The sequence below is a fragment of the Epinephelus lanceolatus genome, chromosome 12 (assembly GCF_041903045.1).
Source record: "Epinephelus lanceolatus isolate andai-2023 chromosome 12, ASM4190304v1, whole genome shotgun sequence".
NCBI classification, from domain to species: Eukaryota; Metazoa; Chordata; class Actinopteri; order Perciformes; family Serranidae; genus Epinephelus; species Epinephelus lanceolatus.
The window spans coordinates 1,381,990-1,397,234 of NC_135745.1; the positions used below are offsets into that span (position 1 = coordinate 1,381,990).

The 15,245-nt window shown below is 41.5% G+C and overlaps 1 protein-coding gene across 1 annotated transcript in view; it reads left to right on the top strand.

The window, feature by feature from the left end:
- LOC117271561 (voltage-gated inwardly rectifying potassium channel KCNH6-like) overlaps positions 1 to 15,245 on the top strand; it is a 414,055-nt gene that overhangs the window by 108,740 nt on the left and 290,070 nt on the right. The gene's annotated exons all lie outside the window — the stretch shown is intronic.

Here is a 15,245-nt window from a genome sequence, read left to right on the forward strand (position 1 = left end):
CTCTCTCTCACCATCACTTTATTTTCATGATGGGACCAACGGTTTGGGTATGGGGAGAATTTGTTCGAGGAGTTAAAACCCATTAAAAACAGCCTTTGCTGATCTGCTCTCTCATGCGCTCTGTGTGTGCCCCTCATGTGCAGGCAAGTCAGGAATCGCCATGACAACGGCTGCACACACAGACACGCACACACAGCCCTCTACTCATACTTGAATTTTCTCTTCAACTCGCTGCCATGGCCACAATTTTCACTGTACAGACACAATTTATACCGCAAAACGTAGGAAAATTTGTCCAGCTCACAGATATGTTGACATGGAATCTGTCACATGTACACATTTTTGCTGAGTGGCTCCAAAGCGAAGGGAGCGCTGATTTTTTTCTCATTCACTCCCATGTAAACTCTGAGGAGAAATTTCTGGAAACAGCTGGGGTGCAACACATTTTAACCTCGCTCCCCTGACCACATTTTTGACTCGAGAAACATAAAACGCGACACGCGCGTTCACGAGACGTGGCTGTCTCTCAAAATCACTTTATTTTCTTGCTTGGACCAACGGTTTGGGTATGCGAAGCATTTGTTCAAGGAGTTAAATCCCTTTATAAACAGCCTTTGGTGATCTGCTCTCCTGACGTGTCTGTGTCTGCCACAGGTGCAGGCAAGTCATTAATCGCCATGACAATGGCTGCACACACAGACACAGCCACAGGGCTCTCTGGTCTGTGTGTCTCACAATCTTTAAAGGACAGATTACAGCAGCAGAAACTTCATTTGAAACAGAACACACACATTATTAACCCCTACAGTGCCAAAATGGGCTCTCTAGCGCCACATAGGTGCACTAAACTGGCCACTGCAGCCCGTAGGAATGTCGTAACAAGATCAAACCAAAACTGGTGTGTTTGACTTACAAATCACGCGTTGACACCCATGACCTAATTCCAACAGGAAGTGAGCTATTTGCCCTTTCAAAGTAAGATTTCCCCTCAAACGTGCTCTTAAAAAAGAACACATCTCCTCCTACACCGTTTATTGTGTCGGCTTTAAAGACGCACACATACCAGTTCAACTGCTGCTAAACAGATCTTCTGTATAACTTTATCTCTCTCATGATCACATTATTTTGATGATTGGACCAGCGCTTTGGGAATGGGAAGAACTTCTTCAAGGAGTTAAATCTCCACTAAAACAGGTCTCTCTGTGTTCTGTCTCTCTCTCTCTCTGCTCTTCTGCCAGGTGCACCTACTTCATCACCATGGCAACCGCTGTCACACACAAACTCACAGAAACATGATGTGTGTGTGTGTGTCTAAATCTTACATGCAGACATGACAGGGGCACAAACTCCATTTTAACCCTTTAGGTGCCAGACTTTATTGAGGAAAATATTCCATTTTCATTTCAACATTTCAAAAGGCTGTGGCTTGAAAGTGGTGAGAGATAAAGGCACACTGTAAATGAGAAAAATATTCATCATGACCCAAAGTTTGTCATGGGATTAAATTAACTCATCTAATTTGCATATTGTTACGTCACTAGGCGACGGCTATATTGGATTTCTTACATCTCAGTAAAACAACATTTTGAACATATTTACACAGCAAATTTATTTTGTTTTGTGTTGTTTTTGTTGTCTCTTCCTCAAAATAAAGGACGAGGAATCTGATGGGAATAAATTCACTCATCTAATTTGCATATCGTGACATCACTTATCCATACCTACAGCTACAGAAAGCATTCAAACATCAAAACGTTCAGCTCTGTAAGGATTTTCTGATGTTTGTGGCAACATGTTTGATATTTCTAAATAATTCACAGTGACGACATAAGCTGGGGGCCGAAACGGGCGCGAGTGCGAGGTCCCGCCAAACGCTGCTTGCAGCTTTAATTATTATTATTATTATTATTATTCTTGCGACATTTCGTGCCCCAATTTCGCCCCTTTCCCAAATTTCAAAATGCTTCTAACTTTCCACATTCGTCCAGCCGCATCCGAAATTTGATATTTTTCGGCGGTTGCACATGGTCGATACGAAATGCCGAAATAGCGCCCCCTACAAATTTTCAAAAACCCCTCCCCATTGGGGTTAGTTTGTCGTAGGCAAACGAAATTTCGTACACACATGTATCATACCGAGACGCACAAAAAGTCTCTTGACGTCATGGTAAAATCCCAACAGGAAGTCGGCCATTTTGTTTTGAATTACGGCGATTTCCACAACTTAAATTTGAACGAACTCCTCCTAGGGATTTCGTCCGATCAACTTCAAATTGGCTACAGATCATCCTGAGAACATGCTGATCAAAAGTTATTAAAAGCTTTTCTCTATGTCAAGGGATGTGGCCGCTAGGGCATGACAAATTTTGGTGACTTTTTGTTTTCTTGCCATCAAATTTTGAACGGCTCTCCCGCCCACATACTTGATCTCAGCAGCTTCAAACTTGCTGGACATAATGATGGCTCTGCCCCGAACGCCCCAATATGTTAATATCCCACCATACTCATAGCGCCCCCCGGTGGTAACAGGAAGTGACCAGTTTTTACTTTAACATGTACTAATGCCACACACTTGACCGCATCAACTTCATTCCACTTCTAATGCATGCAGAACAAGTTGGTGAAGCCACCTTATGAATGCTGCAAAGCTACGTCTCACGGTGTCCCTGTGGCCCCGTGGCGACTATCGATCCCTTGCCACCAAATACGTTTATGTTTTTGATGGCTTCAGTGACCTCATCTCCTCATGAAAATTGATACACAGTTCAAGAATGGCAAGCTCTTACATCTGATGGGGGCGTTGCCCATGGGGGGGGGACAAAATGCCTCTATAGCGCCCCCTTGAAATTTTCAAAAACCCCTCCCCATAGGGTTTTTTTTGGAGTTGGAACATGAAAATTGGTACACCTGTGTATGTTGTCCAGACGCACATAAAAGTCTCTGGCACCAATGGTCTACTCCAAACCGGAAGTCGGCCATTTTGATTTTGACTTGTCATTTTGGCATGATTTCTACTTGTTGTATTTTAATGAACTAGTCCTTGGGATTTCATCCAATCGACTTCAAATTTTTTACAGATCATCCAGAGACCATGCTGATTAAAAGTTGTGCTCTGCATGTCTTTAGGTCAAAGGGCATGGCTGCTATGGTGCTACCATTTTTGATGCATCGCCATGCATATTCAGCTCTCTCTCCCACATACTTCATCTAAACTGCTTCAAAATTTCTGTACATGATAAGAGCCCCGCCCTAAATGCCTCCATATGCTCGAAGGCAATCTTGCTCATGCCGCCCCCTTGTGGAAACAGGAAATGCCCTATTATACATTGACATTGTCCAATTTGCTCGAAACTTCACACCTGTGATGACGGTCCACCCCTGAACGCACCAGCCCACATCTGGTTATGCTCATTGCGCCACCTGGTGGATGAACGAAACATGGCGTTTTTTCTCTCCTGCCAGGTTTTTTATCCCTTCTCACTTTGCGCCACAGCCCCCGTATGCCTCAGGCCCCCGCGGCATGGGGGAGCGAGGGCCCGATCACAGCTGCTTGCAGCTTTAATTATTATTAGGGCCCGAGCGACAACGAAGTCTTCTGTGAGGACCCTATTGTAATCACACTGTTTATTATTATTATTTTTATTATTATTATTATTATTCTGCGCATATAATCTCTAATTTGGCCCCTTTCCCAAATTCAAAAAAATATGGCACGCGTTAGGTCTGGCGAAAAATTTTATAATTTATTGTCGTTCTGAATTTCCACCACTAGGTGGTGCTATAATCAAGGACAGTGGGTTTTGGGTCATAACTCCCATATACTTTGTCGCACATTCAAAAACCTTATATCCACGCATTCATTGAATTGTGCTGAAACTCGTGATATTGGCCACGCCCATTTCCGCCTATAGGTTTTTTCCCCCCAGATTTGCAAAATGTCGCAACCCTACTTTTTCGAACTCCTCCTAGGCAATTTCACCGATTTGCATGAAACTTTGCACATAGCATCTGTGTCCTCTTCTGACAAAAAGTTATTAAAAGAATTTTGATATTCCAAAGAATACTGAAGTTATTAAATAGCAGCTTCCTGCAGATTTGGTACAAAACAAGAAGTGTTGCATATCTCCACATTGGTGTGTCCGAATGACATGAAACTCAGCTTACTACTTCCGCATGAGCCCCTGAGGCTCTGTGCAAAATGTCAGGTGATGACCACCAGGTGGCGCTCTTTAAATTTAAGTATTTTATATTTCAACATCAGTTGGGCAGATTAACACGAAACTTGGTATAATTATTGTCAATGCCCTCCTGAGGATATCTGACGAAGGACTTACCGATCCGCCACTAGGTGGTGCTCTGGTGGCCGTCTAATTTAATATTTGGCACTGTGCCAACGCCATAACACTCATGGAAATAAAATTGATAGGGGTGGTATAGACTGGCCCCTGTAACTCACACACCAAAAATGACCAGCAGGTGGCGCTATTTTCAATGCAAAAGTGTTTTTGGCTAATAACTCCCACATAATATGTCGCACATTGTTAAACCTTCTATTTACGTGTTCTCTGAATTCAGCTGAATTGTGTGATGTAAGCCATGCCTACTTTCGCGGTAACTTTCCATTCACTAAATCGCGACAAATGAAAAACGTACTTTTTCGAACTCCTCCTAGGTGATTTGACTGATTTGCACCAACCTTTGCATGAAGCATCTGTGGACCCTCCTGACAAAAAGTTATTAAAACAATTTTGATCGTCCAAAAAACGGCCAAAATATACAACAACAAATTCCTGCGCATTGTTTTCAAAACAGACAGTCTTTCATATCTTGACCAAATACAGTCGGATTACCACAACACTTTTGCTAATTGTGTTTCATGGCCGGATGAGGGTTTGTGCAAAATTCGGTGCAAATCGGCCAATAGGTGCCGCTCTGGTGGCAGTCTAATTAGTGTGAATGGAAGTAAATTGGAAAATCTTCAAATTGTCTTCAAAACTCATCGACTTTCAACCTCTTCTTGTCCCTCATACTTTGAGCTAGAGACACCATGTCAACTTTTAAGAGTCAGAAGACCTTGAACTATTGGGCATGTAATCAGCTTCTACTTTTTGGAAAAATACATACATGGGTTGGGTGCCTACCTGTATACTGGAAATGTAAGTAAGAACCGCAGAAGCTCAGGAATGGTTCAAACACTTTTCTTGAAAGATACTGTCTTAACATCTGTCGGCATCACAAAACAAGCAGATGTGGTAAGTGATCGTTGTGTCATTGTGCTCAGCATCTCTCTGCTGTAACGTAAATGTTACCGGGCCCTATTAGCAGCCGGCCTCTTAAAAAAAAATTAATAAATAAACGCCGGCCTCTTTTCTAAACTGGTGGTGTTTATATGACGTTTTTGGCATTTATATAGAGCGCTACATCCGGATTACACACATCCACAGACACAGAGAAGCACATCCACACACACGTCAACACTTAGGTATCCAGGGACATGCGCAGTTGCGCACTCTCAGCTGATTGTAAACTGATAAGATGGCGACAAGACACAACTTCAGTGTTAATTTAAAGCTAGAAGTTTTGAAATATTCCGAGCAAATATCGGGGGAATATGCCGCAAGGCATATGACTCCTGGTTGGCAGAGGACAGCAACAACACATTCACATAAGGAGGGAACATGAGAGCAGCTGACAAACGCAAAATAACGGCTTACCGTCTCCAGGTCCAGTAATTTCCTCTTTCATTGGTGTCATGACTGCCCAGTAGGACAACCGAGCAGTGGCGGCACACAGGTATGTGGCGTGTCAGAGGAGAAACGAGCCATTCACATTTCTATTTTTTGATTTTATTTTGATCCCCCCCTACCCTATGGGCCCGAACAACGCATAGTGCGTCCAAATTCACACCTGTTCTCCTCTATTGATTTTCTCCACAACCGTGCGTCATAGCGAGAAGTCACACACATCACGTGAAACAGCGGAATTGTAGCTTTCTGACAAGGCCAAGCACTTCTTGGTAGTCCAATGTTTTCATAGCGAAAAAAAAATGATGAAGTTACACTAAAATGATGTATAACAGAGCTTTCATACAGCTTTGCACACAATCTTGGAGTAATCTTGGATGGATTACTCGCGAATGCAGGCTCGCACAGAAATGCCACGCATATCTCATGAAAGCAGAACTTTCCAGTGATACCACACATCATTGTACTGTCATCCCATCATGCTATAAATACAGATTAATTGTCTACAAAATAAAAACCTGACGAATTTCTTTACAACCCATTATACAGATCTTCTTATCAGTCACTTCATATAGTTAGGAATATCGTATCTTACCACGTCTTAGGCCTGTGTGTGTTTCTCCCTGTCTATCCACATTTGTAGTCTGGCTTTCAAGATGCAAATATCTCCATATTGTCCAGTTGACACTGCATCAAACTTTGTATGACAAAACCAGCCACTTCACCTTTGCACACCCGGACAACTGGAGCCTAATTATGCATGCATGACAGGGCCGTAGTCACCATATACACTGAAGGGGACACGTGCCCCCCAATGCCCCCCCCCCCCCCCATGCCCAAATTTTTTTTTTACTGCAAACAAAGTGGCAAATACTATCTTGAAGGACATCATTGCACTTGGTTGACTATTTTTCTATGATCTTAGATGTAAATATTGCATGTTTCTTTCAGATAAAACACATTTTTGACTTGTGAATGAGTCAATGGAATTTCTTGCAATAATGAAGAAATACTGGCAATCATGTCTGCCCGGCACAAAACACATGTTTTGGACAGCTGTGAAGTGACAGAATGCCCCACCGTCATGGTTCTTATATTCCCAGATTCCACAGAGTCTCCCCTCTTCATATATGGCAGAATATGTCATTTTCCAACTTGCTATGCTGAGATACATGTAAAAATGAAAGAATTTAGTAACATGCATTTGTTTTTTTCATGGATATAAAAATTTATATAAAATACAGGCACATAGAAGGACACGAAATGATGGCAAATCTGGATAGCCCACATTGTCCTGAAAACAACAAGATATAGCATGTGTATGTAGCCTTTATAATGACTGTGATATGAGCTTAAAAGTAAAGGCAGTAAAAATACCCCAGAAACGCCGAGGGCCCATAGGGTTAATCACTAATTGATGCTGTTTTTGAAGTATGAATAAGTCAATAAGTAATTTATTCCATTGAAATATCATTGATGTATTATAGAAAAGTGATTTATCTTTTTATAAATGACAACAGGCACATCTGGCTCATTCTTGCCGTGATTTCGTGATACTACTCAGAACCGTGATACTTTCACTGGTATCGTACCATGGGGGGTTCTGTAAAGACAACTTTACATATATATTTCTGCTGTTTCAATTAAAAAAAATACAGTATTTGTATTTTCAAATTTGGCTGCGATTTTCTTTTCTTTTATTAAAAGCCTCCTTCAAACAGTAGCCAGGCCCTATTGTAGCCTGGTCCCAAATTATTTTTTTGTTAATAGTGGCCCCGGCTACTATTTGAGGAAATACTCTATGTATGTAACATACAGTCACTGGCCACTTTGTGTACACCTGTGTAATTTAATGAAATCCAGTAGAACGACTATACCATGATTTTTTTCCCCGAAGCTTATAAATTTTCAGTCATTGTTGACATTGTCTACAAAGTGGTGATTCTACTTTGTTTATGATTGAGGTCATAGTGAATGGTGGTGGTGTACTGGGGTGGCCTCCTAATTTTGTCTAATTGAGGGGGACAAAATATTAGGAACACTTTTAAATATATTGCACTCCAGTACACCAACACCACCCACTACGACCTCAGTAATAAAGTAGAATAATTACCTTTCTGACAAAAGCTGAAAAAGTAAAAGCTTTGTAAACGTACAATGTGTGGCAGGGCTGTTGTATTGGATTGTATTAGATTGCACAGGTGTACCTAATAAAGTAGCCAGTAAGCCCCACATTTACACCACCAATCCATGCCTGCTCTGGATCTCCCCGCAGCCCCTGGTTGCTCGACAGACTCAGCCCCTGAGACCATGCTGATCAAAAGTTATTAAAAGCTTTTCTCTATGTCAAGGGGTGTGGCGGCTATGACGCCGCCCTCAGCGACCTCATATCCTCACGAAATTGATACACAGGTCAAGAATGGCGAGCTCTTACATCTGATAGGGCCGTCGCCCATGGGGGGGACAAAATGCCTCTATAGTCCCCCTTGAAATTTTCAAAAAACCCTCCCCATATGGGTTTTCTTGGAGTACGAAGATGAAACTTCACATCACGTCAGGGTTAACTTACTCTGAGTTTGCACATAACCGCTTCAGTGATGCGTGCTGCTGGCCCCCCGCGGTGGCGCGGGAGAGCGAGGGCCTGGTCACAGCTGCTTGCAGCTTTAATTAGGGCCCAAGTGACGACGAAGTCATCCGCATAGGACCCTATTGTAATCGCACTGTGGTCCTAGCGGTGCGAGGACCCGATTGAAATGCAAGGATTTTTTATTATTAGGGCCCGAGCACCGCTAGGTGCTCGGGCCCTAATAATGACACAGGTCACAAGTGCTGTTGTCTGATGTGATTTTTGTGCTTTGATGCACCAAGATGGCTCAACAGCGCCCCCTAGCATATTTCAATTAAGCAGCCCCCAAAGCTGCTTTGACCTGCATGTATGAAACTTGGTAGGCACCTGTAACACTCTATTACGTACAAAAAAGTCTCTTGGAGCCATGCTCCAAACCCAACAGGAAGTCCGCCATTTTGAATTGACTTGTGCCACTTTTGTGCGTTTTTGCCCATTTCCAGGGCTTGTGAATTAACAAACTTGTCCTACAGATTTAATCAGATTGGCTCCAAACTTGGTGTATGTAAGCATGACTACATTGTGACCAAAAGTTATCACAGGATTTGCCCAATGTTGAATGGCACGCCCGCTGCCGAGCGTTGAATCTTGAGGTCTCGCCATGAAAAACGAAATTGCTGTAGCTCTGGCATAAATGGTCCAATCTCCACCAAACTTCACGATTGATATTAGTCCCGCCCTGAACACATTCTCATTACCATATTGCCTGATAATCATAGCGCCACCTAGTGGTGAAAGGAAGTACTTCTTACCAGACACTTATCTTTGGATTCACCTGAAATTTCAGTGCTGTGGTCTATATTTGATGTACACAAACATGACGGATCATTAGTGTCTACGCGTGCTGCAGAGGGTTTACTTTTGATGTCTCACCATGAAACAGGAAATTGCTATAAATTTGGAGTAAATGGTCCGTTGGCCACCAAACTTGACATGATTCATATTTGTCCCACCCTGAACACATTTATATGACAATATTCCGTGATAGTCATAGCGCCACCTAGTGGTGAAAGGAAGTACTTCTTACCAGATACTTATCTTTGGATTCACCTGAAATTTCAGTGCTGTGGTGTGTATTTAATGTACACAAATATGACATATCATTGGTGTCTATACGTGTTGCAGAGGGTTTAATTGTGAGGTCTCGCCATGAAACAGGAAATTGCTATATTGTTGCCGTAAATGTTTTGATCTCCATCAAACTTCAGATGATTCATATTAGTCCTGCCCTGAAAACATTTATATGACCATATTTCCTGATACTCATAGTGCTACCTAGTGGTGACAGGAAGTAGGTCTCATCAAACACTTAATTTTCGATTTATCTGAAAGTTAAATGCTGTGGTGTATATTTGATGTACAAAAACATGATGTATAATTAGTGCGCCCTCCAATTCCCTCTAAAGAGGAAGTGATACAAAATGTGAAATATGTCATTCCAGTACTGTATCAAGGATATGCCAAGTCAGTCCTGCATGCGATGTCTAACTTTGACAGAAATGAACTGATGCATCAGAAGGAGTCCTGCCAGCCCCCCGATTTCCGTGAAAGTGCGAGAGCCTGTTCATTGCTGCTTGCAGGTTTAATTATTATTATTATTCTTCCGAGAATATAATCCCCAATATCGCCCCTTTCCCAAATTCAAAAACTCATCAAATTTGGCACACGCGTTTGGTCTGGCGAAAAATTTGATATTTTGGCAGTGTTGTATGTGGACGGGGCCAAATGGCGACATAGCGCCCCTTAGAAAAATTCGTACCTCGAGCCCCGCCAGTGAGTTTCACCTACATGCGTGAAAATTGGTGGGCTCATAGAACATGCCAAGATGCACAAAAAATCCTCCTGGACCCATACCGTAAACCCATCAGAAAGTCAGCCATTTTGATTTTAATTTTTTACATGTTTGAACAAATTTGGTACAGATCATCCTGAGAACATGCTGATCAAAAGTTATTAAAAGCTTTTGTCTATGTCAAGAGGCGTGGCCGCTAGGGCATGACAAAGTCTGGTGACTTTTCGTTTTCTCGCCATCGAATTTTGAACAGACCTCACGCCCACATACTTGATCTCAGCAGCTTCAAACTTGCTGGACATGATGATGGCTCCGCCCCGAACACCCCAATATGTTAATGTCCCACCTTACTCATAGCGCCCCCCGGTGGTAACAAGAAGTGACCAGTTTTTACTTTAACATGTACTGATGACACAAACTTGACTGCATCAACTTCATTCCACTTCTAATGCATGCAGAACAAGTTGGTGAAGCTACCTTATGAACGCTGTGATGCTACAGTGGTGGAAAAAAGTTTTCGGACACCCCATGCATTTGTGAAATATTGCATTAAGAATCACTCTTAGGTCTTTAAGTGCAATTTATTTTAGTACAGTCACAGCCAAAATACTAAATAAATCCTAAAAAAGCCATTAAAAACTTAAAATTGATTGGTTGCATAAAAATACATAAGAAATTTTGAGTATTGGGTCATTTTGGTACCAGTGATGAAGGTCGTTCTTTTCATTAAAAGACACAATTTTTGTTGCCAAGCTTCGTGTCTGCATAAAGCCAGCACATTTGAAAGTTCTTCAGACACAAAAATGGCTAAAACAAGGAACCTAATGCAGGAAACACACCTGAAGATAAAGATTCTCAGCCAGGAAGGGTACAGCTGCCACCAGATAGCCAGGAAGTGCAGATGCAGTCCTTCAGCAGTTGGATACACTCTGCAGAAATACAGACGAACCAACAGCTTGAAAGACAAACCAAGATCTGGGCGTCCAAGGGTTTCCTCAGCAAGAAATAACCGCATCCTGATCCGCATGTGCAGGCAAAACCGCTGAATGACATCACAGGAGCTTCAGCAGCAGTGGTCAAACCAAACTGGTGTCCAGTGTTCCACCCGCACTGTACGTGGCCGACTTTTAGATTAAGGTCCTACAAGGCTATCAAGAAGCCCCTGATCAATGAGAGACAGAGGTTAGCCTGGCGTCTTTGGGCCCAGGCACACAAGAACTGGACAGCCAAGAATTGGAAGAAGATTTTGTGGTCAGATGAGTCCAGTTTCCAGCTTTATCTTCCTCCTACTAATGTGAGGGTACGCAGAAGGCCAGGCGAAGCATTATCTCCAGCATGTACAGTACCTACTGTCAAGCATGGTGGAGGCAGTATCATGGTTTGGGGATGCATGAGTGCTGCTGGTGTTGGTCATCTCACTGTCTGTGATGGCACATTGAACTCTACCAAGTATTGTACCATTCTCGAAACCCACATGCTCCCCTCTGTGCGTGCACTGTTCCGTTGAGGTAAAAACTGGATGTTTCAACTAGATAATGCCCCTTGCCACACATCCAAGGCCTGTAGAACTTGGCTGCAGGAGCACAGTATCCAGGTCTTAGAGTGGCCAGCTCAATCCCCGGACATGAGCCCCATTGTGGTGGATTATCAAAATGTCTGTTTCAAAGCATAAAACAAAGAATTTAGAAGAATTAAAAGCAGTAATTCAAGAAGAATTGGACAAGATTACCCCTCAACAGTGTGAAAGGCTCGTGGGGAACATACCAGCCAGGATTAGAGCTGTACTACGTGCCAATGGGAGGACTACTAAATATTAATTTGATGATGTGATGGTTTATTTATTTTTTGTTCAGTTTTGAACACATTCTCTGTTATTTGTTGACTTTGATACCGACAATGTTGAGAACTGACATATTGAAACTGTCAAGAATTTAGTTTTGTTAGTTTTTCTTGTTAACAATGAACAAAAAAATATAATTTGTATTTGTTTGTATCTGTCTAATGCAGCTACACCTTTTGAAACAAAAAAAAGATTTTTCCACAAATATTTCATGATAATATTTGAGATTGTGTAAAATTTTAAGGGTGTCCGAAAACTTTTTTCCACCACTGTATGTCTAATGGTGTCCCTGTGGCAGCGTGGCGACTATCGATCCCTCGCCACTAAATACATTTGGCATTTTGATGGCTTCAGCGACCTCATATCCTCATAAAAATTAATACACGGGTCAAGAATGGCAAGCTTTTTCATCTGGTACACTGTAAAATGTGATTTTGCCTGTTTGCTATTTTAACATATTATCCTATGTCAGTAGGACAAACGATTACTGAGGTTGTTATAATAACATGAAATTACTAGTTAAAAATGTCTCAACTACAAAATAAATGCCAAATTGAAAATCCATGTCCAACTGAATTAGTAATGCATGTCAACTTGACTTTGGAGACAGTGCTGGGATTAAAACGCCTGCGTCATCAGGTTTTTGTGACTTGAAATGCATTATGGGCAGCTGCAGGTCCATAACATGTGCTCCGTCCCTCCCATCCCCCTTTTGGACGCAACCTGGAGGCCATCGTCAACGACATTTTGTTTCGGAGTTGAAACTATTTTAACATCTATTTTACTCTGTGAATTAAGGATTTATTCCGATGACACCACAGACGCTGATTGCCGGGGCAGTGGAAAAACGAGCCAAGACGTTTTTGGTGAGTTTTCTTTTGTTTTTCTGTCGAGTTTAGATATGTTTTGTGGTGGTTTAACAAGGTAACTAAGCTAGTCTTTGATAAGTGCATGAGAGAAACTAGAATTCAGAAGGTGTACTGTTGTATTTTTCTGTTTGATAAGGAAAGTAATTACGAATCTTTAATTTCTTGACGTTTTGTGAGTTTATTTATTAATTATTATTATTTATTAACGTTAACAAGCTTGCTGTGGGGGGGGGGGGGGGGGTAGTGCGCCGCACACACACACCTGCAGTGGAAAAAATTTAACATGTCTAGTCAACTGTTAGTCTACAAGTAAAAAGAAACCATTAAGCGCGTGTGTATTAATGGCCATTTTAAACTGTTAATCACATTGTTTGCTGAGTGTGGCTAACGTTAGCAGTGCTGTAGCACCAGCAGCTGTCTTTTCTTGCTAACGTTAGCAGTGCTATAGCGCCAGCAGCCGTCTTTTCTTGCTAACGTTACATAAAGTCTACATGCCTGTGCTGAATGCGGTTACACGTTGCTTCGGTCGAGTGGTGATACTCCAGTTTCTTCAGACACAGCCTACATACAACCCGATTTTGAATACTGTTAAACTGCGCTGGTTTTGCGAGATGTCATCTGTCATCATCTGTTGTATTTTTTCTGTTAAACAAGGAAAGTAAGTGTCTGAATATTTCATTTCTTGATGTTTTGTGAGTAATGTTTATTAGACCAATTAAGTTGAGAAAGCTTGTGGTGGGGGGCGAGGGTGTGCGCTGCACACACACCTGCAGTGGAAAAATTTTAATGTCTAGTCAACTAGTCTAAAAGTAAAAAATAAAATAAAATTAAGCAAAACAATTGAGCAAAAAGAGTACAATTGATTTAAAACGTTATCTGAAAAAACAAGTGTTGCGTGTATTAAAAGCCATTTTAAACTTTTAATCACATTGTGTGTTTGCCGAGTGTGGCTAACGTTAGCAGTGTTATAGCACCAGCAGCCTTCTTTTCTTGCTACATAAAGTCTACATGCCTGTGCTGAATGCCGTTACACATTGCTTTGGTCGAGTGTTGATATTCCAGTTTCTTCTGACACAGCGTACATACAACCTGATAATCATTTTCTAGATAAGAATACTGCTAAACTGTGCTGGTTATACAAGATGTCATGTGTCCCACTTTCCACCTTCACTGGGTTAACATCATCTGGAGCACAAGGGCTTCAGCACGGGCAGAGGGGGGCTGCCATCTGTTGGTCTGAATCCCCGGTTAGTGGCGGCCGGCTGCATTTTAGACACAACACTTAACTGGCATGTACATTGATAAAATAATAAGTAGTTTAACCAACTTGTGTTTCTGGCACTGACTAGCAAGTTAAGCACCATTTAACCAACTAGTCGCGCACATCCCTAGTAAATGCCAGACGTTTGTGCTGCTTTGGATGTACTAATGATAAAAAAAAAAGCGGTGAGGAATATTTCATAGGTGAGAAGTTGTTTTATAATATTTTACTGTTGTGAACATGTTGAATTTGATATTTATTTTATTTACATATGTTTATCTTTTTTTTCTTTAAATTTAAAATTACATCTCTTTAGATGTTAAATACATTTTGTTGCTGACTGTCCACAGCAGTACATTGTGGAGCTTCCTGCACCGGTACTCCTACTGCTTCTCCATAACGGGCCCTGCTGAACGCCATCTATAAAAGGTAATACACTGACTATGGATAAGTACCTCATACAACCACACTTCAGATAATCTGAATTATCTCTTTGAGTAGTAATAAAGTGCTCTTGAAACTTGCATGCGAGCATCTATGAAATGTTCAGATATGCAACCAACAAATTATTAATTTAGATGTTCATGTCAGTGCATTATACAAGCAGTTCTTAACCTGAGGGTCAGGATATCACGGGTTGTTGTGAGGGGATCACAGGGAGTTATAGAAAGGGTGCTAGAACAAGTAATATGAAATGAAAGCTCAGAAAAATATTGTTTAAAGTCGAAACAGGAAATGTGAAAGAAAAAAAGGCTTAGGGTTGTAATAGCATTCATAACTGAGTGTTGTTTTTTTTTGTATAATCTTTTTCCATTGGTCTACGTGATGACAACTGTGACTTTTTCTTCTGCCCTTTGTTTCTTCTTTGTTTTTTTTAATGTTGAATGAAGTGGACTTGTAAACTTTGTACTTTTTTTTGTGGAAATCGTAAGAGAATCATTGCACATTACCAAAGTAGCCACAGACATTACGGAAGAAATTGTCCCCTACCCTGCATATACAAAGACTGTGCACAGTATTTCAGATCTAAAAAATCCTTGCAGGTCCACTTGAGAGATCATGGGCTCATAGAACAGATGGAGGAATAGGGAGACTATTACCTGTCCTTTTAAT